Raw genomic sequence first — 20780 nt, forward strand, 5'->3', positions numbered from 1 at the left:
TATAGCTGCTGTCCTTAGTCAACTGGATGAGAAAGGTAGGGCGCACCCCATTTGCTTCATCAGTAGGAAACTGAAGGAACCAGAAACAAGGTGGGCAACCATAGAGTTTGAATGTTTTGCTATTGTGTGGTCTCTGAAGAAGTTTAGACCATACTTGTATGGATCTACTGTTGTGATTCAGACAGACCACCAACCCTTGAGATGGTTAATGCAAATGAAAGGGGAGGACCCAAAACATCTGAGATGGTCAATCTGCCTGCAAGGGTTTGATTTCACCATTGAGCACAGAGCAGGATGTCAACACCAAAATGCTGATGGTCTCTCTAGGATGTTTTTAACTGACTAGAGGTAGAGATTCATCCAGGAGTGGATTAAATCCTCGTGTCCGTTAGTCTTGGGGGGGGGGGGTTTAGGGAGAATTCTTAGGAATGGCTAATTTTCCTTACCTACTGATTCCCTCAGCAACTTCGCTGGATTTCTAGGATTTTTCTTTCACCTGGTAAGAGTGTGAGCCCTTTTTTCCCACTCTTACATGTGTTTTGCTGTGTGTGTTTAACATTTGTGTGTTCATAGACCGTGGAGCCTCACCTGCTCCACAGGGATCATTTTTTACTATGTGTTACACAGCACCTTCAGTGCAGTGACAAAGGGTTGTCTTTTAGACTTCCCAACTCAGACTCCATTTTCTGGGACTGACTACTGTCTCCCAGAAAATGTAAAGTGGCCATTGACTTTATTAGTCTTTTTAAGTGCACGGACCCAGTACAAACCATCTTATATGGAGTACTGGACAGGGTTAATACTTATCCCTTTTCAGCAAGACTTGGCTGGTGGCAGTGGTAACTACCCTATTTTTCCTACTGCGGTTATCTTAAATAAACTTAGTATTGTTTTAGGCTATCTTGGTAGCCTCGAACGTAAACCCGCTATACCATATACGTTCTTATACGGTTCTGGCTGGGTTTATTCGCCATTTCTTTTTGAAAATGTCTTTATCATGTTTTTCTCTGCGCACTAAACCATGTTTGGTTCCTTTGTTCACCGTCTCTTCACAGGCTTCTACACGGAAGCCCTCCATAGGCACCTGAAAGTCTGGGTGGGCAGGATATGAGGGAGGGGTTTTAGGACCCCTGCCATGGGTTCCCTTGGTAACCCAAGTCGCACTCCTGTTTGATTGGCTAGGTGACTGTCCAGCCAGCACAGCCACCCTTCTGTGTGATTGACAGCCAGGCTGTGTGAATGGGGGAAAACTGCATAAAAAGCAGGTCTCTGGGTCTGGAAAGGCAGAGTCGCCACTGGAACGAAAGAACCGATGAGGAGCTGACGGAAGAGGACCCCTTCCACGACTGAACCGCAGGGTGAAGCCCTGCTGCAGGTCCGAATCCTCGAACTCCAATGACAGAGAAGATCCTCCCGGAATCTTCTTCCCCTGAGCCGGTGGGACCAACCAGTTTGCCCAAACTGCAAGCCAGGACTCCCTCCTCTGGTCGAATTCACTGTACAGAGCTACAGTGGGCCGGATAGCCAGGAAGGTCGGACCCTGCTTGGGTTTTAAGGAGAGCATCTTTTATTTGTTATTTTGCTCTGCTGCTGGTTTCTTCCCTGGGCAGTGCAGAACCCTCCAGTCTTCCTACTTCGTGTCAGTCCGACAGTCGCTTCAGGAACTGTGAGCCTGCAGGAACTGCCAGGAACGTCCGCCTCAGCTCAGCGTTTCATCCAGCCACGGTGAGGGTGTGTGAAACCTTTTGCCAATCCGAGGGCTTGTCCTTCTCTACTCTTTAAACTAACTTTTCTGCCGACCAACTTCGTCCGGAACTCTTGGCAAAGACTTAACCGCAAATTACCCTGAACTGTGTGATCTTGAGCTAAAGAGTTTTGTCCTATTGTCTTTGGCCCTAAGCCTATTTGATTTGATTCCATCACTGTAGTTCCTCTTTCTAGATTGCCCTGCTTACTTACCTGGTGGTGCTGCTCAATTTCTGCCTAACTTTGTCTTTCCCTCCCTTATTAATTACTAGTGTGCCATTTTTCTCCCACTTCTTATTGTGAGCTTAACTTGTCTGGAAACTATTGGGAGTGGTGTGTTGTATTAAGAGTGTGATTTTTCAACTGCTTTACTTTAGTGAGATGTTATACAACTGAGGTGTAAATAAATGTATATTCTTTTATTCAGAAACCTTGAGTCAGTGTTTGTTTGCATCATAGTAATTGCTGTCCTTTACTAACTATTGATGCTGCTCACTTGCTCTTGGGATAAGTCTGGCTGCTCAGCCATCGCTTCCACTTTTACTGTGTAGTACAGGCTTGTACCAAAGGTGAATTTGTACTGTCACTTGTAGTCTTAATTGTTTGTGGTGTTCCCAAATGGTACTGCATATAATTCTGCCTAACAATCTGCCAATACTAAAAGCTGTCATAAGATTATTGGTTTTCTTTCACATGCATTCTTTGTGAATTTAGTTACATGAATGTGAATACTATAGAACATGTGGCTAATATAGCTACATATGTACATAGATTATCCTTATTTTAATGAATGGTGCATCTTCATAGTTTACTTCAGCAGATCGGCTCAGAAAACTATCATTCAGACATGAATAGTTGTGCACAGTGAAGGTTTTCTTGTGCAGAAACGTTTGCATGTATGTTAGAGGAGGTTACACATCATTTGAGCACAATTCATCCTACACTAGTGGATCTCTTAAATGCACACACACACACACACTTGCAACGTCATAAATCGATTTGTCTAGATGTGTTCCAGGTTAGTGAATCAAATTCCAGTACTCAAAAGTCTCCACTGTGAACTAACGAGAGACGCTACTCAGTGCAAAGACCCCCTACCCCACCCTCTCTTCCGCTAAATGTGCTGCTTTCAGTGTAGCCCTGTAAAGTTGCCAGAGAAAAACAAACATATTTTCTGCTTTAGAAAAGTAGTATTTTTCTCAATGTGTATATTTCAGAACTTTGAGAAAACGCTACAGTAAAATGTCAAAATAGTTTTCATGTCTAGGTTAAATAAAGTATTGTAATCGCAGAAGTCAGAAGAAAGACTCGAATTGTGGTGTCTGTGGGCACTTTTTTCCACAGCTGTGGAGGAGGGGAGGAGCAGTTCCTCCTGACAAGTCAGTCCCTCACGGGGCTTTCGCCACAATCTGTAGTTTCTTTCTAAGTGACAGTCGATCGACATTCTAAAATGCAAACCATGTTTCTTGCAGAACTGAATGGGGTTTTAATTCCAGTTATCGTTCTGACATCTCTTTTCCTAGGTACCTATTATATCATGTATTACACATATTGATGCGACCGTGTGTCTTTGTATAAATATACCCAAATACATTTATAGAAATGATCGAATGACAATAATTCTCATAAATATTGATCATGTTTGTATGTTTTATTTCTAGCAGGTGCAGAGACCAGTAACCAGGTTATTCAGCCTTCAATGGTAGAATATTCAGAAGGAGACACCGTGGAGATCATGTGTAACCACACCTTCACCACCTCTAACATTTTGATCTGGTATCAGTTTCTGCCAGGGGGATTCCCAAATCTCTTGATTTCGGGGTTTACTACTGCTGAAGACAAAGGACGCTTTTCGATGGTCATTGACAGGAAAAGCTTGACCACCACCCTTCTTATCCGTGGAGCAGAAGCCAGTGATGCTGCCGTGTATTACTGCGCCGTGAGGGACACGACGAGAGAAGCCCATGTTAAACTTAGACAAAAAGATCCAAACTAGCAAAGGGACATGAACAGCAAGTTCTCCTCACATCACGTGGGTTTACTGCCACCTGCAGGATTTTTGTATAGTATATCTGCAAATATTCTATGTACCTCTACTCCTAGAAAAGCGTCTGCCAGAACTTAAAGGAAAGTGAAAGGCCAAATGTGTATTTGCAAATGTGAATTAATTTCTTTGACAATTGCAAATGCATACTCAAAAAGTATTGGCAAAGTCAACACATTTTACTTTTTTGTAGGCATGGGAAAGGCATTTTCAAGGCTCTGCTATAATGTAACTGCAAGGCCATAAGAGGCAAATATTTGGCAAACGGTGTTATCACCTCGATACATGAGAGTGCCTAGAAAATATTTAGCTAATGCCTATACGAGAGCAAGAACTGTTGGTGTTGCCAATTCGTGTTATTAACAGGAAATAAGTTCATGAGTAAATGTGGAAGAACAAAAGTATTGTTTATAAATCAAGTGGCACACTTGGTTGAGACATTTTTATTACACCAAGAGCTTATTAATAGCTGCAAATTAGCCATTCCCTTTCTGAAGAGTGCTCAGCACAGGAACAGTGTGGTCAGCATACCCTGTTAAAAGCACAGAGCTAGCTCAAAAAGAAACTGTGGGGTGGGTATTTTTCACTGGGAGGGGCAGATTTTGGTTGAGAATGACCATAGGGAATAGCATGGTCATGGGCAGTTAATGGGTGGCTACAAATCTAAACAGCAACCACAGGATATGTGTCCTCCCTCATGTCCCATCATCCTCCTTGCTTTGTTTCCCATGCCAATAGTTTTGGCTTACAGGCAGCACTTAAAGCACCAACTACCTGCCAATACTTTAAATATTTGCCGAATCATATTATAAGTCCTTTATATTATTGTTGTCCGACTTTATAAACTTGTCGTCTGCCTCCCTGCCACGTCAGGAGACTTAAACATTTGAGCTCGAACTTCCATGTTATCTGTGAGCTCAAAGGTACTTCAAGAAAGCATTTTGATTTACCTCTATCTAAAATCCAGTGGACAGGGCGGTGGGAGCACAGCTATATTGTAATTATCCCCAAGCCATCCGTCCACTTCAGCCCCCTCCCTCACTCCAATCTCTAAAACAGGGCGAACTGAAAATAAAAGGAATCATCATAAATATTTCAGGAAATGTTATGGAAAATTCAAGGATATGGAAGTTGGGAACTCAAAAAGCAGTCACAGAGAAACCTGTGCATAGGATTAGACAAACTGGGAAGGGATCACACAATACTCTGAAGACACATTTAAACTAAGCTTTCTCTAGCCAACTATTTATTCCTCAATTCATTTGGTTTCTTCATCTGATATTCCAGGGATAACCCATTTATTTTGCTCTCCCCTACCATGCGGCAACGTAAATGGATTAACCCTGGACTATCAGATCCAGAAACCACATGAATTGTGGATTTTGGAAATATTTTGGCAAAAAGTCTGAATTAATTGAAAAGTTGTTAAAGAACCAAAGTCTTGGGAGTGCGTCTGAAATACCTGACTCTCCAGAAAATGTGGAAAATAAGGAGGAGGATAATGTGTCTATTATTGATGAGTTAGAGGAAGTAGATTTGTCTCCAAATGTAGGCCTCACTGCTCCCTTCTCTGCCCAGCAACCTCAACCTTTGTCCACTGGGACCCCATAAGGTCCTACACTCTGTCCTGAATTCATTGCTCTAGATAAGATGAGGCTTGAATTGGAATTCAAACGTTTAAGTGCTCAAACTGAACAAAAACACCAAGAACTTAAACTCAGAGAGATGGAGTTGAATCATGAACTAGAAATGAAAAGGTTAGCTCTTGAAAATGCTTCTCTCCCAGAATCTTCTAGGTCTTCCAGTCCTAAGAGACCCTGTATGCCTAAAGTCATTGTGGGTATGTATGAGGTTAAGCGTGATATTTTGGATTGGTTGGCAATGTTTGAATATAACCAAGGCATTCAAGGTCTTATAGGCTACCCACTGTTGCATCTGAAGGTGTGATGGAGTTGGGGGAGGTGGATAGGATGGATTATGAGTGTGTGAAGGTAGCTTTAATTGTTAGATTTGGGAAAACCCCAACCCAGTACCTTAAGAGCTTTAGGACCCCCAAAAAGCATGATGGTACCCCTTGGGCTACCTGGGCATGTGAATCTTTGAAAAACTTAGATGGTTGGGTTAAGGGTTACAGAGTGAACACTTATGAAGGTATGAGAAATCTTTTTATGTTGGAGTCAATTTATGATGCCTGCACTCCTGAGCTCAGACAACACTTGGCTGATTCTAAGGAGATCGATCCAAAGAATTTAGCTAAGGCTGCTGACTTGTGGATTGCCAACAGGGCTACTCACAAGGATTCTGGGGAAACTCAGAACAAGGATGAAGGAACGCAGCCAAAGAAAGATAACAAGGAGAATTCTAATACCTCCCATCCAAAAGAGGGCCACAAACAGCAACATAAGGGTAAACCACAAGGGAAACCAAATCAGGCTAGTGCACCATCTGGACCCAAACCGGAGGGAGGTCAGAACAAACCCCATTCATCTAAACCTTTGGGAAATGTTATGTTTGTGGGTCAACTGACCATGCGAAAGGGGATCCCAGATATAAGGGTAAACCTTCAGAGCTCCACACTGTCTCCTTCTCCCCAGAGGAATAAGTACCTATGGCAAGTGGAAACTTTCACCTACTGGCTGATGAACCCATGACAGTCTCAGCTAGTGTTTCTTTAGTGTCCCTGGGCTTGTGGGAACAACAGAATTTAGATGTCTATAATTCCAACGCAGATAATACTAAAGGGTATTATAAATATAGTGTTCTTGTGAATGGCAAGGAGAACCCTGCCATCAGAGACACTGGACCCAGCATAACTGTTGTGGATGAATCATTTTTCAAGGTGGATGATGTTACTAAGGCACCCAAATGCCTCACCAAGTTAGCTGGAGACCCTGTGCAAATGCTTCCCCAGTTACCAGCTCTCATCCATTGTAATGATATGACTGTCAAAATACCTGTTAGTGTGCAGAGTGAAGTGCCTGGGAGAGTTCTGTTGGGTAATGACCTGAAAACACTTAGAGTTGTGCCCAGCACCCCCAGGCCTCCCAGTAAGAGGAGACAGGAGCTCACTAGGCCTACAAGGGAGAGGACCTTTGAGAGGCTCTCCAGAGGAGTTGATGGAGGAAACTGTCACTCCCACTCCACATGAGTTGCTCACTGCTATTTCTAGGAAGAAAGAGGCAAAGGGGAAACCCAAGACCTGTAGGGTATTTAGTATAGATCTGGGGCCTAGCGGTATTTTCTTACCGCCAAAATGAAAATAATTCAGTAATAATCACTCTTTGCATTCAGATTAGATTTGGTACATAGTACTATAGTATACATAAATTATTTCAGCACACTGATACATTTAGAGGTATACATTATGTTGGTATGCGTTATTGGTGGTATTTATGGGTGAGCATAAATCCTTTGTTTTATATATGTGGCCACAATATTCAGAACCCCTTATTTTTGTTTAGTTTGTTCGTGTGATCACTAGAGAGACCTCAGGCTTGCATTTCAGAAACACCACATTTCCAATTGAAGTGCCACCATGGGCTGTTCTCACTGACTTATCTACGACAGCAAGCTATATGTGGTATGTATCACCAACTTATTTACGTTTGGTGAGCTATGTCCAGGGCCTCTCTTCCTGCCGACTCATAGACCTTCGGCAGCCGGCTATTTCATCTTGTTATTATTATGTTCCATTCAGAAAACACACACACACTCATATACTGAATGGATTCATGTGTACACAGATACTGCCATGTCTTATCTTTTAGAAACTTTTAAAAATGACAATTGCACTGTGCAAAGATCTTCCCATATTCCCAGTGTTATAATGATAGATGCACAAAGGACAAGATAAAATGAAACACACTTCCCGCCTACTTTCAGATAATTTTTTTGTATTATAAAACTTGCATTTCAACACGGGCTTACTTTTTTTTTTTACAGAAATAAATGGAAAGCTCACAGTAACAACATTATCTGTAACACAATGAAAGGAGAGTGGTGAGGAACAAGAATTCAATTTGCAACATTAACATGTGGTTAAAACCCAGGAATCTCCTCTCCTACTCTGACCGGATATTTTCACACACATACGCACAGCTCCCACACTTCAGCGAGATAATTACCAGGCTTATTCAGCATGTAACTTCTTTGGCTGGTCGCCTTCTGGAGGGGTTCACCCAGCAAGGGCAAGCATTTGCTGTCGCTCAAACTGGGGCTTGTTGACTGGAAATCCCAGTCTCTCTAGCAGTATTGAATCTGCTTTAGGAATCAGGCATCCCCAGCTATCAACCCCGTCCTTCTCCGAGCTGTGTCAAGATGTCCTCTCCTAGGTTCTTCCCCGAGATTATACAAGAAAACTCTGGTTACCTCCTACCAAATGATCCTAACCAATGAAATTTTATCATGCCCTATCCACCCTCTGCGCACAATAGAAATCTTTTACAGTAAGCAACTGTAACAAAACTGATTTCCTGCTATTCGAATCCTTGCTTCCTGCAAAATACTGTGGACAAAGCAGCACAGAAAAACCAGAAGAAAAAAAAAAAATCTGCACACAGTCTGAAATGAGTTTCAGCCTGCCTCATTTTGCAGTGTAGAACACATTATATTATTAAGAAGTTAGAATCATGTTAGTACGGTTAATTATATTAGTTCATTAATCTTCAAATGTGTCTCTTGCAACATAGGCATTTCAGATGAAAAGAAAAAATAATTGTGTGCATTTTGAATATGAAAAATAAAATGCGCTTTTAAATGAGAAAATGGTTTGTTTTTAACCTGTGTAGCCTGTCTTCATTTACATATCCATATGTTGCACTGGCAAGACATAGCTTGAAGCAATTGCATTAAACCCATGCAGTGGCGCTGCATAAAAAAAAAGCTCAATAACACATGTCTTGCTGTACCACATTATATCAATGCATCAAACCCATGCAGTGGCGCTGCACTTCAAAAAACATGCTATACATTGATCCTGTGCAGTGGTGCTGCGCTCTGTGCTCCCAAAACACGCTAAACAATCCTACATATACCCTCCTTTTTTTTTAGAACTTGGCTACGATCCAAGCCAATTTTAAAAAAACAACCTGCTTCTTTTCTTCTTTTCAAAATGTAACAATCCAATACAATTAGCATTCTTGTTGTGAAGATGAAAATTGACAAATCACTGTTCAATCAACATAATATTAAAATTCATCTGAATTCATCAATTCTTATAAAATGTTCTACATTTGCCTTCCCAATGGAAGTGTCCATAGTCCAGTGTTTCAATTTTATACTTGAAGTCAATTGAAAATAATAAAATAAAACAACTAACTAAAACAAATAATTAACATAACAGATTAAAACAATTAATTAAAATAATAAATACGTGGAACTCCATATGCCAGGACACTTGTCTGCCTCTTTTGGTTCATTCGGGTACTCTTTCATCTTGGTACTCTTGGATCCTTTTCTATAGAAGTCATCTTTTCTTTGGCATTCCGGTTATTTTGTCTTCACCTCCACCCGGAGGCAGGCATCTTTTGATCTTCATCCAGGGGACTCCAGGACTCCATCGTCTCCCGTGACCTCCGGTACAAATATGTTAATATTCTAAATCAAATAAAAAAGAAACAGATTAAGTATATAGCACAATACCAATTTCACCCTTTTGCCAAAAAAAAACACGCTCTGTAAAATATTTCGCTCTTTTTCTTTCGCCTTCTGAAATTAAACACAGGTTATAGAGAACAAGCACACATAAAACAACATTCAATGTTTAATGCATATTCATTCTGCACACCGACCATGAGTTTCCATTATATATTTTTTTATTTATTTACTTTTTATATTATTTATACTTTATATATATTTACATATATTACAGTGTTTATGTACTATTTCAACCATCTTTTTTTTTTTACTTCTCTGTCACTGCCTTCTGACTAGACATAATCACTCCAACTTTTTATGTTCAAGGGACTTTATCTGTTTCTACATGCTCAAGCTGCCTGATCTTGTGTCTGGGATGACATGGCTTAATCTGATTTACATGCACAAACTGTTCAGTTACTATTTCACCTTCAGTCTTTAAAATGTTATAAACTACAGGAGAAACCTTATCTATAATTCGAAATGGCCCCTGCCAGGCTGCTAGAAATTTAGAATTTTTCTGTTTACTTTTTCCAAAATGAAACCTATACACCTGATCCCCTACACTGTATTCTCTCACTGATGTTCTTTAATCGTAGTATGACTTTGCACTGTCAGCAGCCCTTTCTAGATTTCTCTGCACAAAAGCAAATGCATGTTGCAAATGCTTCCTCAATTCATCAATGTCATAAACTGTGGATGCACTCACAAGTGTCTGCTCATGTGTTCTGTATAGTAGGTGTTGTGGTAACACCATTTTCCTACCTGTTAAGACTTCATGTGGACTAATACCTGTTGCTTTGGCAGGAGTTGATCTGATTGCCATCAAAACCAACAGTAAACGTATAATTCCACATCTTGGGACATATGTGGCCAGTAAACATAATCTTTTAGTATTGCCAATGGTTTTTGTGAACCTCTGTGGCCTGCAGTTATTGCATCATGTGCATGTTGTAGCATTAGCCCTCTGAATGAAAGGGGTACCACCCACTGTATTTGTCCTGTTATGGACTCTCTAATCATGAGTCCATCCTGCAGTCTAACTCGTTTTATGTTATTGCATCAATTTGTATTTCACCCAGTAAATCATCTATAGGTAGCAATTCTCCCATCACAGCCCCAATTTTAGCCAGGTGTCTGCCTTATCATTTCCCTCCTTATCCTCTCCGGGTGTTTTTAAATGCCCACACATTTTTCTCCAGTATATTGTCAAATCATTTTCTGACACCAATTTGTCTATGGCTTGTATCATTTTTCCATGTTTAAGTGGCTTTTTGTTGTATGTAACCATGCCTCTCGCTTTCCAGCCAGGTAAATACTCCACAAAGCTATTTCGTGCATAGTCAGAATCAGTCACCAGGACAATTTCACTGAATTTATTATCAACTGCAGTAGCAATTGCTTTATAAATGGCCGCCAATTCCGCCACTTGACTGCTTCTAGCTCCAATCCTCATCCCTACACTGGGGACGCCTTCACATTTCAACCAGACATTCCCTATTCCTGACACTAATTGTTTATTACTGTCATTTTCAATGTGAAAAGCACAACCATCCACATATACAGTTGGCAGATCCTTGCATGTTTTTTCATCAAAAGCTTTGTGTGGTGATTGTTCAAATTCCTGCAAACTAGGTTCCACTTCCATTTCGTTTGATACTTGTTCAGCTGCACAGTCATGTAAGTCAGCTAACCCTTGAGCAATTGGGCTCTTTTTATTTTGTCCATATCTCACTTCTACAAGAAAACCTTGTAATGCCAGCGTCCATGAAGTGATTCTGGACTGTGCTAGATTACCTGACCTAATTCTTTTACTCTCTATAAACTGCAAAGGTTGATGATTTGTTTCAATAATCACCTTTTCTCCCTGAACAATAGGGCGGAAAAGTTGTAGCGCCCACACAGTGGTTAATAGAGCCTTTTCACATTCATTGAATTTCATTTCAACTTTGGAAAATGCTTTACTTGCATATGCAATGGTTTTGTGATTCACATCATGTTTTTGTGATAACACTGCTGACATACAATGTTCAGAGAACCCTATTTCTATAAAGAAATCCCTATCCTTTATGGGGTATGCTAAACATGGTGCCTTTGTAAGACATTCCTTCAATTTAGCCACTGCCTCAGACTGCTCTTTTTCCCATATCCAGGGTGTATTCAGTTTAAGCAGTTTAGTCAATGGTTGAGTGATTTCAGCATAATTTTCAATTAACTTTCTGTTATAGCCTGTCATCCCTAATAAACTTTTTACCCCTTTCACATTTTTAGGGTCCTTTAGTTTTTGTATGGCCTCTATTTTCTTCTTTTGTGGATTTAGCCCATGTTCAGTCACTTCATGGCCTAGAAAGTTCACTTTTTTCTTGCACCATTGTGCTTTTTGTAAAGACACTTTGGCGCCTGCTTTCTGCAATTGGCCAAGCACATGTCTTATTTCATCAAAATGGCTTTTCAGGCTTTCATTTTTTATCAGGACATCATCCACATAACCTATGGTTCCTCTTTCCGCTGCAACTGGCATGGCCTTTCTCAAAAATATGCCAAATTCACTCCCACTATTGATGTACCCGAACGGAGCTCTAAGCCAGGCGTATTGAGTCCTGTCAAATGTAAAGGAAAATAAATTCTGTATCTCCTCCGCCAATGGCACGCACCAATATCCAGAGGTGAGATCTAATGTGGCAAACACTTTTGAACCATGTACCTGAGCTAGGCCCTGATCAATGAATGGCAGTGGCCATCTGGATACTGGCACTCTTTTATTTAACTCTGTACATATCCGCCATTGACCATTTGGCTTTAACACACCTAAAATAGGTGTATTGGATGTGCTATGAATGGGCCTGATGATTCCCCGAGCTTCCAAATTCTTTATAATCTCTGCTAATGATTCTAAACATGCCAGCGGTAATCTGTAGTCTATACTGGCGTACAAATACTGGACTTCTGCTACACCCTTCCGGAATTGTGGCCACATGTAAATCAGTTAAACCGCAATCATAAGCATCTTTTGCAAATACATCTTTATTTCCATAAATATCTTTCTCAGTTTGTTCCTATCCTCATCGTTGTCACACGCATCCGCTAAGGAGATCTGTTCTTCTACCATTTTGGAAAATTCTGGAAAATCTTCTGGTAAGGGAATCTCAGCGCTTTCCTCTAACTGTGTGGCTGTGTCTTTTTGTAAAGCTGCCACTTTTAAATATTTTGGCATATCAGCTTCCACTTCAATGGGCTGATTTTCTGTTTTATTTTCATTTAAATTAAATGTTATGCAATCCTCTTGATGGCAGCACACTGTCTCATTTGAATCATAAGGATAGACAGAATTAATTTTAAATATTCCTTTGGGCTGAGAGTCCAGGTGTTCTGGCAACTCACCCTTGGCATCTACATACTTTTCAGGGATATTTCCAATCACCATGTTATTTAAATCTGCCGCATAATGTGATTTTTGTATGGCCATTCCTAATGGGGAGTTTTCCTCTAAATGAATATCCTGTAAACCTTTATTATTTACCATATATTTTACAGATCCTTCACCAATATCTACCAATGGAATGTATTCATAATCCAGGCCTTGCTGTTTTATGGATTCATTCAGGCATATAAATGCATCTGAGTCTTTCATCTGCTGTCCATTTTTGCATTTCAGTGTTATTGCAAACTGTTTTGTAAATGCAGGAATAATAGTATCTTTCCTCATTTGTAATTCGATTGCATAAGGAACCAGTTGTGCACAATGATAAGCCCTTCTTTTGTCTTCAAATTCAGGTGCGGGCCCACCTAGGCGCGCCCATATTTTTTGATTAAGGAAATCTAACACCATACACATTCTGTGCATGATGTCATTGCCCATGTAAAAGTCATTTTGTACTCCACTCACTATCCATACATTATGGTAAATTGTTTTCTGCCAATTGCTAATTTTAACCATGCATCTGCCTGCAATTCGGTTTTCAAAGTCTGGACTGTCCAACCCAGAAACATATTGGTTTTTAATCCTAAATTTCGGAATCTCTTCCCTCTCCAATATCTTTTGCAACAATTTCTCATTAATGAAGCTCCTCTCCTGTTCAAGCGCTAAAGTGGCTTTTATTGTTTTAAAACAGTCATGTATACCAACATGAACCCATGGTTGCTCATCTTCCATGTGTATTTCAGCAAGAGTGGTAATGTGTTTTTCTGAATCTGTTTTAGGAGCAATATTCTGTTTGATTATTTTCTCTTTTAAATAAAAACGTAATGTGTGCTCATCTATGGCAGTCTGCCAATTTTTCCTTGGGTCCGAGTATATTTGTACAGGTAGTTTTTCATTGTCGCTCTGCATTTTGTCTTGACACATTAATATAACCGTGGCACTAGGTATGCAACTATTCTGGAGATATACCTCCACAGCATCATTTGTTTTGGCAACGGTGTGACATTCATTTATGTTGCTGTTTTGTGATTTTAGTTTCTTAGGTCTCAATGGTTTTTTGGTTAAGGACCACAGCACTCCATTCACCCCATCTATGAGAGGAGACAATCTTTTCAGGCAATCTGTCCCCATCAGAAATGAAATTTCACAAATAGATGTGATCAATACCTCTTGTTTCATTCTGTGCTTTCCTATTTTTATGTCAACCTCAGTTACACCTATGATGGGCACCTCCTCCCCATTAAAGTTATGCACTGGACCTTGATTTTCCTTCACTGTGATCTGATTCTGTGGGGGTCTCCCTTCATTGATACTCTTTACCAGCTCCTTGGACATAATTGTGGCCTGTGCGCCAGTGTCAATCATAGCAAATGTTTGGCATTTTTCTTCTACAGTGATGGGTGCATAATATCTGTCCTCAACTTCCTCTAATACACATAAGAAGTGTGAATTCTTACTGATTTCAGGGCTCACCTTTCTCAGGCCTTTTTCACTTTTGGCTAAGCACATTGGTAAATGGAAAAACATTTTTCCTACCTTTTTACCCATTTCTGCACGAGAGACTTTATGCATTTCTCCATGTTCAGTGGTTTTTTGAAGTGTGGCCACTGTTCGCCCGCCCATCTGGGTATCATCAGGGACCACATTACAACTTTTCAACTGAACATGTGTAACAACATCATTTAGTAATTTGTCATTGTTTAATTCTGTGCATTTGTGATCATTTAGGGGCCGATTCATGGAACAAACGTGCGCCGAAAATCTTCGCGCAAGCAGGCGCAAGCAGGCGCAAGCGGAAAAAAACAGGCGCACGCGATTCATGGAAGTCCCTGCGCGTGTTTTCCTCGGGATGTGCACCAAACCCGTGCATGGCGCACACGTCACTGCAACATCCCGAAAGACGTGCGCGACGCGCACAGTGAAAGCGCACAACCTCTGCGCATACACTAGAAAGTGGGCGGAACACGGGGCGTAACGCGCAGAATGGGGAACAACTCGCGAAAATAAGGGCGTAACTGGGGATGTACTGCAGGGAAGCAGACGGAATGCCCACACGCACCCGAACCACACGTATTCATGGAATCGAATAGGGCAAAGCCACGCACAGCCAAAGACACGCACAAGCCGAAACACGTCCGCCACACGAAGGCAGGCGGTAGCGTCCCTGCGCATTACAAAAGTGGCAACATACAGCAATTGTGCCTGTGCGAGCGGGGCACGTGTATTTTGGGGTTGCGCGGGAAGTTACACACGCGATTGAGCGGGGTACGTGTATTCCGGGGGTGCGCGGGAAGTCACACACGTGATCTGGCCTGGGGGAGCGGGCTACGTGTATTGCAGGGGTTCGCGTGAACTTTTTCACGCGATCGGCCCTGGGGGAGCGGGCTACGTGTATTTCAGGGGTTCGCGTGATCTTTTTCACGCGATCGGCCCTGGGGGAGCGGGCTACGTGTAGTCCAGGGGTTCGCGTGAACTTTTTCACGCGATCGGGCCTGGGGGAGCGGGCTACGTGTATTCCAGGGGTTCGCGTGAACTTTTTCACGCGATCAGGCCTGGGGGAGCGGGCTACGTGTATTTCAGGGGTTCGCGAGAACTTTTTCACGCGATCGGGCCCTGGGGAGCGGGCTACGTGTATTTCAGGGGTTCGCGTGAACTTTTTCACGCGATCGGCCCGGGGGAGCGGGCTACGTGTATTTCAGGGGTTCGCGTGAACTTATTCACGCGATCGGGCCCGGGGGAGCGGGCTACGTGTATTTCAGGGGTTCACGTGAACGTTTCCACGCGATCGGACCCGGGGGAGCGGGCTACGTGTATTGCAGGGGTTCGCGTGAACTTTTTCACGCGATCGGGCCCGGGGGAGCGGGCTACGTGTATTTCAGGGGTTCGCGTGAACTTTTTCACGCGATCGGGCCTGGGGGAGCGGGGTACCACTCACCGTCTGCCTTGCGTGTAGAAGAACGCGTAGCCAACACCCGCTGTGAAGTAATAGCGTGTGAACCCCAACGGATGGAAAACACACGCACCGCACGAAAAGCACGTACAGAACAGTGTAAAGGCACGCGGGATCTCCAAGCCCTGCCAGGGCAACGCCCGTGTGCAAAACGTCACAGACGCGCTTACGCTGTAAGGGCCTTTGTTCCAATGAAATCGCGTACGCGTGCTGACGCGCTTACGCGCTAAAGGCCTTTCCTCGATTTTCACGCTGACGTGCAGGATTTTCACGTGCCAAATCACTCCGTATCAAGCTGGCCACGTGAAAACACACGGAAGACCACGCTCCTGCCCAGAAGGCCGAATTACTGCCCCCCAGTGCCCCGAGCAGCCTCCCACATGCCATCTGCTGCTGCCTGCCTGCCTGCTGCCACCGTGCCCTGCCATTTGGTGCCTGCACATCAGCCATCTGCAGGGGTCCAGTTGCTGTGTCACCCCTGCTGGAACAGAAGACTCCCGACTCGGATAACATCGCTCCACAGCCCAGCCCCAGGACCCAGTTGCCCACCCACTCCTGCCCCTGGGGTTGCCATGTCGGGCACATCCACATCTGGCACCAGTGGCAACCCCCGGCCAGAGAGGCAGAGGGGCACCAGCTTCATTGCCACCGAAGTTGGTGTCCTGGTGGAGCAAGTCCTGGGGCAGTATGATGCCCTCTTCGGATCGCACAGCCAAAGACACGCACAAGCCGAAACACGTCCGCCACACGAAGGCAGGCGGTAGCGTCCCTGCGCATTACAAAAGTGGCAACATACAGCAATTGTGCCTGTGCGAGCGGGGCACGTGTATTTTGGGGTTGCGCGGGAAGTTACACACGCGATTGAGCGGGGTACGTGTATTCCGGGGGTGCGCGGGAAGTCACACACGCGATCTGGCCTGGGGGAGCGGGAGTCTTTACTGCAGAAGATGGGCCCAACAGGGCAGACTTCAGCAGAGGACAAAGAGAGTGTCCTACTCTCGAAGGTCTTCGACAACGGTCTGCTAACCAACTTGATGGGCAAGAAGTTGGAAAGCACAGGTTAAGCTGGGAATATGGCCTCTTCGACAGTGAACCCACAGAGTCTACCCCTGGGGACTGCAAAAGAATTGTAGTGCCCCTTGCCAACAGACTCTGGTTCCTGCAGTTGGCCCATGAGATACCTTTGGCTGGTCATTTGAGTTTCAAAAAAACCAAGGAAAGGCTCTCCTTCTACTTCTACTGGCCTAAGATGGGTTCAGAAGTTGACAAATTCTGTAGGAGCTGCCACACTTGCCAAACCTCGGGCAAGAGTGGAGCCAAGAATGTGGCACTCCTGGTGCCTCTCCCAATGATGGGAGTTCTTTTTGAGAGGGTGGGCATCGAGATTGTTGGTCCCGTTGACCCTCCCACATCTTCAGGGAACAGGTTTATCCTTGTTGTAGTAGACCATGCTACAAGATGCCCAGAAGCCATACCTATGAGAACTGTTACGGCTAAGGCTGTGGCGAAGGCTCTACTTTGGTATTTTTACCAGAGTAGGGTTTCCTAAGGAAGTGATATCCGAGAGGGGATCCAATTTTATGTCCCACTACATGCAAGCCATGTGGAAAAACTGTGGTGTCACTTACAAGTTCTCTACAGCCTACCATACACAAAAAATGGACTGGTAGAGAAGTTTCATTGTACTATGAAGAGCATGATAGGTGCTTTAGAGGAACCCCTTAAAAGAAAGTGGGACCTTCTACTGCCATGCCTTTTCTTTGCTTATAGAGAAGTCCCTCAGGAGGGAGTTGGATACAGTCCCTTTGAACGTCTCTATGGCCATTCAGTCAGAGGTCCATTGGCCCTGATTAAGGAGGGGTTGGAGAGTGTTCCCTCCCCCAAGCCAGTCAGAATGAGTGACTATGTGATAGGTCTCCGGAGGAGAATGTCACACATGATGGCAGAAGCTAGTGATAACTTAAAAGCAGGTCAGGCTCTGGTCAAACATTGGCATGACAAGAAGGCCAGCATGGTTGAGTTTACTCAAGACCAGCTTGTATTAGTTATGGTGCCAACAAGGCAGAGGGCCTTGCAAGACAAATGGATAGGACCCTTCAAGGTTGTGGGCAAACTTGGAGAGGTGAACTATTTGGTGGACTTAGGCAGACCTAAGGAAGCTCCCAGAGTCTTTCACACCAACCTTTTGAAGGCATATGTCTCGAGACCAGAAGTGGGAGCTTTGCTTCTGGCTTCAGCTCAAGAGGAGGAGGAGAGTGAACCGCTACCTGACCTCCTCAGAGGCCAAACTTTGGTTGAGAAAATAGGAGTCAATCTCTCTTCTCAACTGACTTCTGAACAACAGGAGGAGTGCAAAGTTCTGTTAAATCAGTTTGCCTCCCTGTTTTCACTATCATCAGGCTTGACCCCTTGGGGTCAGCATGATATTCTCACTGGTGACTGTCTACCTGTGAAAAGCAGAGGCTACAGAATGTCAGAACATGTGAGATCCCACATCAAAGGAGAGGTCAACAAGATGCTTGATCTCAGGGTTATAGAGCCCTCTCCAAGTCCATTGTCTAGTCCAGTTGTTCTAGTACCAAAGGCAGGATCCAAGGAGTTGAGATTCCATGTGGACTATAGAGCTCTAAATGCAGTCACTAAGACTGATGCCCACCCTTTGCCAAGGACAGATGAACTAGTGGATAGACTTGGTTCTGCCAAGTACCTCAGTACATTTGATCTGATGTCAGGCTATTGGCAAATAGCCCTGACAGACCATGCCAAGGAGAAAACTGCATTCTCAACCACAGCAGGCCTCTACCAGTTTAAGGTTATGCCTTTTGGACTAAAGAATGCACCTGCTACATTCCAAAGGATGGTCAATCAAGTTCTGAATCGGATGGAGGACTTCTGCATGGCATACTTGGATGACATCGCAGTGTTCAGTCCTACATGGAAAGAACATATTGATCACTTAGGATATGTTTTACAGGCTCTTGAGCAGGCCCATCTGACCACAAAGGCAAGCAAATGTCAAATTGGTCAGAGCAAAGTGGTCTACCTTGGTCATGAGGTAGGAGGAGGTGAAATAAGGCCATTGTCCTGCAAAGTACAAGCTGTGCAAATCTGGGCCACCCCTACTGCTCAAACCCAAGTGACAGCTTTCCTAAGCCTCACTGGGTACTACAGGAATTTCATAGCTAACTATGGGACCATAGTTTCTCCCTTGAATGTAATCTCCTCTCAAAAAGTCCCTAAAAAGGTTAGATGGAATGAGGAGTGCACTCAAGCCTTTGAAAACCTGAAGAAAGCCCTTTCTCAATCTCCAGTTCTAAGAGCTCCTGATTATCACCAACCCTTCATTGTGTAGACAGATGCCTCCAATACAGGTATAGCTGCTGTCCTTAGTCAACTGGATGAGAAAGGTAGGGCGCACCCCATTTGCTTCATCAGTAGGAAACTGAAGGAACCAGAAACAAGGTGGGCAACCATAGAGTTTGAATGTTTTGCTATTGTGTGGTCTCTGAAGAAGTTTAGACCATACTTGTATGGATCTACTGTTGTGATTCAGACAGACCACCAACCCTTGAGATGGTTAATGCAAATGAAAGGGGAGGACCCAAAACATCTGAGATGGTCAATCTGCCTGCAAGGGTTTGATTTCACCATTGAGCACAGAGCAGGATGTCAACACCAAAATGCTGATGGTCTCTCTAGGATGTTTTTAACTGACTAGAGGTAGAGATTCATCCAGGAGTGGATTAAATCCTCGTGTCCGTTAGTCTTGGGGGGGGGGGTTTAGGGAGAATTCTTAGGAATGGCTAATTTTCCTTACCTACTGATTCCCTCAGCAACTTCGCTGGATTTCTAGGATTTTTCTTTCACCTGGTAAGAGTGTGAGCCCTTTTTTCCCACTCTTACATGTGTTTTGCTGTGTGTGTTTAACATTTGTGTGTTCATAGACCGTGGAGCCTCACCTACTCCACAGGGATCATTTTTTACTATGTGTTACACAGCACCTTCAGTGCAGTGACAAAGGGTTGTCTTTTAGACTTCCCAACTCAGACTCCATTTTCTGGGACTGACTACTGTCTCCCAGAAAATGTAAAGTGGCCATTGACTTTATTAGTCTTTTTAAGTGCACGGACCCAGTACAAACCATCTTATATGGAGTACTGGACAGGGTTAATACTTATCCCTTTTCAGCAAGACTTGGCTGGTGGCAGTGGTAACTACCCTATTTTTCCTACTGCGGTTATCTTAAATAAACTTAGTATTGTTTTAGGCTATCTTGGTAGCCTCGAACGTAAACCCGCTATACCATATACGTTCTTATACGGTTCTGGCTGGGTTTATTCGCCATTTCTTTTTGAAAATGTCTTTATCATGTTTTTCTCTGCGCATTAAACCATGTTTGGTTCCTTTGTTCACCGTCTCTTCACAGGCTTCTACACGGAAGCCCTCCATAGGCACCTGAAAGTCTGGGTGGGCAGGATATGAGGGAGGGGTTTTAGGACCCCTGCCATGGGTTCCCTTGGTAACCCAAGTCGCACTCCTGTTTGATTGGCTAGGTGACTGTCCAGCCAGCACAGCCACCCTTCTGTGTGATTGACAGCCAGGCTGTGTGAATGGGGGAAAACTGCATAAAAAGCAGGTCTCTGGGTCTGGAAAGGCAGAGTCGCCACTGGAACGAAAGAACCGATGAGGAGCTGACGGAAGAGGACCCCTTCCACGACTGAACCGCAGGGTGAAGCCCTGCTGCAGGTCCGAATCCTCGAACTCCAATGACAGAGAAGATCCTCCCGGAATCTTCTTCCCCTGAGCCGGTGGGACCAACCAGTTTGCCCAAACTGCAAGCCAGGACTCCCTCCTCTGGTCGAATTCACTGTACAGAGCTACAGTGGGCCGGATAGCCAGGAAGGTCGGACCCTGCTTGGGTTTTAAGGAGAGCATCTTTTATTTGTTATTTTGCTCTGCTGCTGGTTTCTTCCCTGGGCAGTGCA

Source organism: Ambystoma mexicanum, chromosome 13, assembly GCF_040938575.1.
Source record: "Ambystoma mexicanum isolate Mex_15411 chromosome 13, UKY_AmexF1_1, whole genome shotgun sequence".
NCBI classification, from domain to species: Eukaryota; Metazoa; Chordata; class Amphibia; order Caudata; family Ambystomatidae; genus Ambystoma; species Ambystoma mexicanum.